Genomic DNA, 7560 nt, shown 5'->3' with positions numbered 1-7560 from the left:
AAAAACCACCAGGAATGAATTAGAGAAAGTTGAAATAGTTGGAAAATATCAGCTCCAAGTGTCAGCCACACCCTAATGCTGGAAATGCCCTGCCAGAAGCGTCATCACTTTATCAGTGGTTTCTTCCACAGCAGCCCAGTTACAACGAGTCTTCTGGAACAGTCCAGGGCAAGGCCTTAGATACCAAGCTAGTCCTCCACCCAAAGCAGCAAGCTCAGCCACCATCATGGAAGGCCAGTAGAAACAGGTCCTCCCTACACAGTGTCACACTGGATAGTCTCATAGGTGCTGTGTCTGAGTTCGTGGCTGACCATCCACCCAGAGCTCTTCTCGTCTGGGCGGGCAGGTGGGAGAGGGCATCAGTGTGGGATGAGGGAGGCCGCTCCCAATATATTAATCCCCCCAGGACTGTTAATATGGAATGTTCCAGAGTGAACTCTTTTCAAGCTGGCTCATTCCTTCATGTTCCACCAGAAAGGAAGCAATGATGACATTTTAAACATGGGAACACTCTGTAAACATCTGCAGGCTCTTTTGCCAATGAAAACAGCACCATAAAAAATGTAGGTTTCATTGAATTAGGAAAATAAACATGTTTTAGTCCTAAAGACAGTGCATTCTAGCATGTCACAGCGTTCTCACAAATACTGAGGGTTCATATTTAAGAATATTTGACATGTGACAGTCAGCCTCCCACATGTGCACCTCGCGTCCTCAAAATAGCCCTGTGAGGAAGGCAAGAATGTCATCCCCACTTTCCAGCAGAGACACCGAGGCACAGAGAGAGCCAGGAGCCTGCCCGAGGTTGCAGAGCCTGCATGTGTCCCCAGGTCACCTGATGTCAGAGCCCACGTCTCTAACCACCAGGCCACGTGAATTCTCTCAAAGGACTTTGAGAGAATTAAAAATCTCTGAACACACCGCCGCCCCCCCCACCGCCCATACCTCATGGTGCCTTCTTCCAAGCTCTGCAGGCTTGTGTAAGGTGTAAGTACTTCTTACTCGTGTGAGAAGTGAACGAAAACTCTAGCCTTGAAGTGATCTGTTCCTTAAGACACTAACATTTCTCATTCATGGGAAGGGTCTATTAGAATTATCCTCTGGCACGTCCCCAAAAGTACCAAGAGGCTGCACATGACACCAGTGCCTCCACGGACAGTGCTCCTCCTGGGAACACGGGGGTGTCAGCAAGCATGCTTAATGGTCCACGTCAGGATTCCACAGGCTGGCTGATAAAGACAGCTGGACGGAGGGACAGGGGCAAGATAGCACGCACCCCCCAGGGGACTTGGGACAGAGAAGCGTCAGCACTCACCCAGAGCAGTTCAGGGGCTCTGAGAGCAAGGGGACACCTGCAGCTGACGTGATGGGAGGTCAGAGTTTAAGTGGCAGTGGTTTTTCTTCCTGGGTGGACTGTGAACTCAGTGGTACACCTACATCTTAAGTTAGATGGAATAGAGTCTGTGAAGGCACGAGACTAAGTGGCTTCACCAGAGCCGTGTGTGTAGGAAGAGGAAGCAAGTTCTGAGCCAGGGCCCTGCAGCCGCAGGGGATCCAGGGCTGAGGAGGAGCCAGCAGGAAGGGACGGGGGGATGTGAGGTGCAGGGCCAGTGAGGTGGGAAGAGGGAGAGGGTGGCTGCTGGAGGTAAATGAAGAAGGTGCTTTCAGAGCAGATGGTGATCACCTCTGCTATCACCTGAGGAGTCACCCGAGGGGGAAGCGGATTTGGTGGGGGGTGGGGCTTCTTGGGGAGAGGCAGGGAAGTCTGGAAGGAGTCAGGAGAGAAATGGGAAGAAAGACAATGGTGAGAAGAAACAGCACTTCCTACAAAAGGGCATCTCCGGACAGGGTAGCGGGGTCCAGGGAAATTTCTAATTTTTTTAAGATGAGAGAAAGAAGAGCTCATCTGTACACTTATTGGTCAAAATGACAGCGGAAAGGGAGGAGCTGATGATGCAGGGAGGACTAGACCTGCTACCAAGGGTCCGGCCTGGCCTGGGGGACACAGAATCCACAGCCAGCAGGATGTTGGGTGGGGAGGGCCCAGTGCATGCATGTTCTGTGCTCCCCTAACAAAAGGAGAGTGAGATCAACTAAAAATTTAATGACACGTAGTACACGGATATTGTTTTCCTATGAAAACCCTTAACACATCACAGCTGAAGCCAAATCCCTTTGATGGGGAGGTGGCACTGTCCACCCAGGTAACAGGGACCCACTGGAAGGATGTTGGAGGCAGAGTTTGGGGGAGTGGAGAAGAAGCCTGGGCTAGTAAGGGAGGCAGAGAAACCCTAGAGATATGTCGAGGTGGCACAGGTTGGAGGGCCAATCAAGCTCGGTCCCCAAGGGAAGGTCAGTGTGAACACATCAGTGAGATGGCGTGTGCCTGCTTCCCTCCCTCCAGGGCTGGACTCCCCAGGCTGAACTGGCCCGTGGGGGTGAGCACGCTCTGTACCGAGCTGGGGAGACCAGTGCCAGGGAAGCTCTGCTGGGACAGGCCCTGGAGTGCAAAGTCCCACTCTGCTCCAAACGCCCCAAGCACACACACACACACACACACACACACACGCTCACACACGCTCACACACGCATACATGCACATGCCATGCTCATGCACCCATGCACATGCACACAATCATGCACCTGAGATCTGTTGAGTCGCTGTGTGCATCCATACCTATTCCTATTTCTCATGCTGTTCCAGCATTTGGACCTATCACAGGTGTTTCTCCATTCACCTGTTGAGAGACATACTTGACAGATACAGCTGCTATGGTCATTTGGGCGCAAGCTTCTGCATGGACACTAGTGGTCATTTCTCTGTGGTGGACATGGGGCGGCGGGGCTCTGCCTCTTGAAGGAACTCTCGAGGATCATTCTGCTTAAGTGAGCCGCACGCTGTGTCCTGGTCCTCCTGCCGCCCTTGACTACTGTCTTTCTTTTCTGTGGCTATTGGCCAAGATTCGTCTCCTGACTCCCCCTTGCTCTGTCATTTAGAGACAGACTCTGCATCCCAGCCCACAATGCTGTTCTCCTGGACCGTCACCAGTGGTGGTCAGCGTCCAGCCCTCTGGGCCCCCACAGGCACAAATCAGTTCTCTCTCAAGCCAGGACAAGTTGTTCTAGCACACTACCGCCTCCATCGTCACCAACCCTCCGATAGTCCTTGTTCCTTGAGTTTTTCATATAGGAACTAGCTGGTCACCTGTTTGGATCCTTGGAGAGGCACTCATCTCTGCATTTGGAAGGGGTCTGATTGGATGAGTTATTCTCAGCTGTGGGTGTGCAAAGGCCCCTTTGGGTGCCCAATGAAATCTGTAGGTGGCTCACCAAATCAGTATGCACAGCACACATTTTGTGCACAAGGACCATTTGTGCTAAGTCCAGACTCCTCCAGTGTCCAGACGTGTCAGGGTAGGAGTCTCTGGTAGGTGAGGTCAAGTGACCTGGCCATAGGAAAGGGGTTAGAGGGATGAGCCCTTTGAAAGTAGAGGCTTCTCCTTGGCTGCAAGTGGAAGAGGAAGTCGGAGACTCGGCACAAGGATCATGTGCTCAGAGCAGGGCCTGGACTCTGCCAACAACACAGACAAGCTTGGGGTGGATTTTCCCGCACAGCCTCCGTAGGCAAGCCCAGCCCAGCCGACACCCTGGTTCTGATGTGTAAAACCCTCGATGAATGCCAGCGAGACTACTGACCCACAGAGCAGCGAGCTGAAAAACGGGGGTTGTTGAAGCCACTCGGTTCGTGGTGATTTGTTGTGCAGCATTAGAAAACTACTACAGTCAGCCCATTTGCAAAACTGAGACAGTGGAGCCCCGACCTCAGAGGGTTATATGAGAATTAAGAGCTAATTTACATAAAATACCTGGAACAATAAAGACCATCTCGAAGTGTGGCCTATTATTCACAAATGCCATCCACTTGGTAAAATGCCAGGTACGTGTGTTTGATTATTTGAAAGTCGCCCCACTGATACAGTATCTGAGTCACAGGATACAGTCAAAAGTCTAGAATTTTAAATGAATGAATCACACTCTAAATATGCATCATCTTTTAAAACTCAGAGCTTACAAATGAGCTGTGTGGTTATCAACCATTACTTAACAGCCCAGACCATAATAAAGAAGATATCAGGCTATATAGAGAAAAATACAAGAAATCTGGGCCTCAACCACCCAACAGCTATTTAATGGATGCTTGCCAGGTGCCGAGCACTGATGCAGGTCCTAGAGACGCAGCAGGAAAAAAGACACAAAAGGTCCTTATTCTCATGAAGTTTATATTCTGGTAGGATGAGACAGAAATTAGATGCCTAAGAAAAATGCAAGCTAGTGATGTGGACATGCAGAATATTAGCATAAGTTAGGGGGAGCTACTTGAGATTAAGAAGACCACCTAGAAAGTTCTTTCTAGAAGGATGCCATTTAGACTGAGATGTGAATAATGGTCAGGAGCCAGCCAGCTGTCCAGGGGACAAGAAGGGGACATAACGCTGAGGTCCCCAGGGCGAAAAGGAGCCAGGAATGTGGCAGGACCTGAGGGGGGTGACATGGCTGACACCTGGTAAAAGCAGGGAGAGAGGATGGAGTAGAGCTAGAGAGGGCAAGAAAGGAACTCGGATTTTATGCCAAGTGCAACAGGAGGACTGGGGGGCTTTACACAGGAGAGTGATGTGGTCTGGTCTGAACTTTCCAAGGCTAGCTCTTACTGCTAAGTGGAGAGAGCTTGTGTAGGACCAAGTGGGAACAGGAAGTCCAGGGGGTCCTGTTGGGCGTCTGAAGGTGGTGTCAGTGACGGAGAGATGAGGCTCTGTGTGACGTTCAAGAGGGGGAGTAGGCGGATGGATAGGGTTGGGGGCACAGAGTCTAGACTTTTGGTTTGAGCAACCGAGTGGTGCCATTTACTGAGATGGGAAGGTTGAGAGAGGACGGACGCATTTCGGGAGGAGAGGCACCATGGGTTCTGTTTCTGCACCTTAATTTGGACGTGCCAGTCGGACAGCCAGGTGGAGAGGCTGAGCAGGCCTGCAATTCTGGGGAAAGGCCATGTTGGAGAGAGACTTGAGAGTTCATGTCCTAGAGATGGAATTAAAGATCTGGTCTGGACGAGCGAGAGATGACATGTGAAGATGGGACAGGAGCCTGGAGGCCTCAGCCAGCAAGGTTGGAGGGAAACCAAGAAAAACGGAGTTCAGCTGGAGAAGGCATTGCAGCCGGGGTGAGGTGGGTGCTGGTAGAGCATGTGTAATCCCTGAGTAAGTATTTATCACACCCTGATACCCCTCGGTCCCGACAAACACGGTGAGAATATGCTGAGGTTATTGTCTAGATCTTTTTGCTGTCTCTGGTTTGGAGAAGGCAGACTATACTTTTGAAACGTTAACAAGAAAAACATACAGCAAAACTATCATGAAGAGCCAAGGCAGTTAAATTCTCCATTCTTGGCTAACAGGAAGACCTCATGAATGATTTTTTTCCATCGTAAAGAGCAACAGATAACAGCCTTCACCATTTTGCATGATTTGATGTAACTGAGAAGTTCCTCAGGCTTGATAACTGACGAAACCAAACCAAACCAAACGCTTCCTGTCTAAAGCATTCCTTGGTCTGATGCACACTGCCATCGCATCCTCTGAAGGGCCATCCTGATTTGAAACCCAGCCATATTTTTAACAGGAGTATCGCTTTTTAATTTTCACTTCATTTCACACAAACACAAACACCACGAGCCGTTTGAGTATGCCCCTTTAAAAGCTCATAATTAAAATCTTTAACTGTGTTGAAAAAACAAACAAGCATATTTCCTGATGGCCACCGATGGGTTCTTAAACATAATCAAACAAGAACTTAAGACAGTGCACTAATCTCTAGTGGTTCTTAATGAAAAGTTATGAGTTAAATATCTTATCTCATAGAGACCAACACCACTGAGGGGTTTGAGAAGGACTTAGCAATGAACTCTCCCTGGCCCCGGTGTCACTCGTTAACCACTCATTACAGGGTCTGCCCGTGTCTTCCTGCCTCCTGCCTGCCACACACCACTCCCTTCTCTGAACTGTTTCTTTCACTTTTGTGATGAGACAAAGCCACAGATCCAATCTGGCCACTCTCCTGCTTTCACATCTGCACAGCTTTTTGGAGTCTGTGCGGGGTTTAAGGGTTTGTCCCTGAGTCAAACAGACACAGATTGAAACCTAGCTCATAACCGGAGGGCCTTAAGAAAGTGACCTTCCTGAGTCTCCGGTCCCTCGTTTGGAAATTGAGGTTAGCCTAGCCGTGGTCATCAGAGTCTTGTCCCAGCATTTCGATGTGGGCTAAATAATGATGCAGGTGGAGTGTTTAGCACAGGGCTGGGTCCCTAGCAAGTGGCAGCAAGTGACAGGACTCTGCAACGAGTAAGCTGCTGTCTCATAGCCGCTTCCCGTGGGCCCACTTCCCCTTCATGTGGCCCTGGAGGCTCTATCATCCTAGTAACCCCAACCCTAAACCACCTATCACACCTGGGCAAGCATATAAGCTAGACTCCATCTGGCTATAATGTAACAATGGCTCAAGTTAGGACTTTGTTTCTCTCTGGTGTAAATGTAGTCTGGCATAAGTCATGCAGGCTGATATGGCTGCCCAGGTACCACTAGAAACCTCAGCTCCTTTCTGATCTGGCATCCTGGAGCACGGCTTTAACCTCAACCTGACCTCATGGTCCAAGATGGCTGCTGGACTCTGGCCAGTGAAGCCATATTCCATGTGTTGACAGTAAGAGCAATTGAAAGAAGACAATGAAAGCTCTACATGATGGTTCTGTGTATGCCACTAGATCACATGGCCTCTCCTAGCAACCAGCTAGTCTTGGAATGTAGTCTTTTTACTTGACACATTGTCATCTGAAATATAATACGTTTTTGAATTAAGCAAGAAGGAAGAAGCATCTCAGTGGGCAACTAACAGCGTCTGCGATGGCATGGGGTCAGGCGGGGCCTGGGATCTGGAGACTGGAAAAGAGAAGGTCCATGTTCCCTTCGACCCATGGACTGGGAGCACAGTTGCACACACACAGGATGGGACCAGGGAACACAGTCACACACACAGAGGACACTGTCGGCGAGGGACAGAGTGTGCACCTGAGTGAGGCTGCCAGCTGGCATCCCTCTCCCCTCCCTGTTTTCATATTTTACTGTAATTCCTTCCCTACCCCTAACCTCACCCCCAACTAGACTGAAAGGTCCCACCGAGAAAATCCCACCTGCCCACATGCACACTCTTCCAGGTGACCACAGATGCTCATCACTGGGTGACTGAACAAACAGCAAGTGTGCTCATGTATGGCAGGTACAGATACATCCCAACAGCCGTCTCCTGAGCAAGGGCTGTGGTGCTGGCCTCCTCCCCCTGCCTCCACTGTTCCCATGATATCAGGGAGTGACAGGAATGACACTTCTCTCAAGGGGCTGGCACATAGTAAGGCCTCGGTCAGTGCCGGTCATTCATGTCATTACCACATGCCATCAACTCTGACATGCGCTGGTTTTTCTTACATTATAACGGCTTTTTCACTACGCGGGG

The sequence above is a fragment of the Pteropus vampyrus genome, unplaced genomic scaffold (assembly GCF_000151845.1).
Source record: "Pteropus vampyrus isolate Shadow unplaced genomic scaffold, Pvam_2.0 Scaffold323, whole genome shotgun sequence".
NCBI classification, from domain to species: domain Eukaryota; kingdom Metazoa; phylum Chordata; class Mammalia; order Chiroptera; family Pteropodidae; genus Pteropus; species Pteropus vampyrus.
This window is presented reverse-complemented; position numbering follows the sequence as displayed.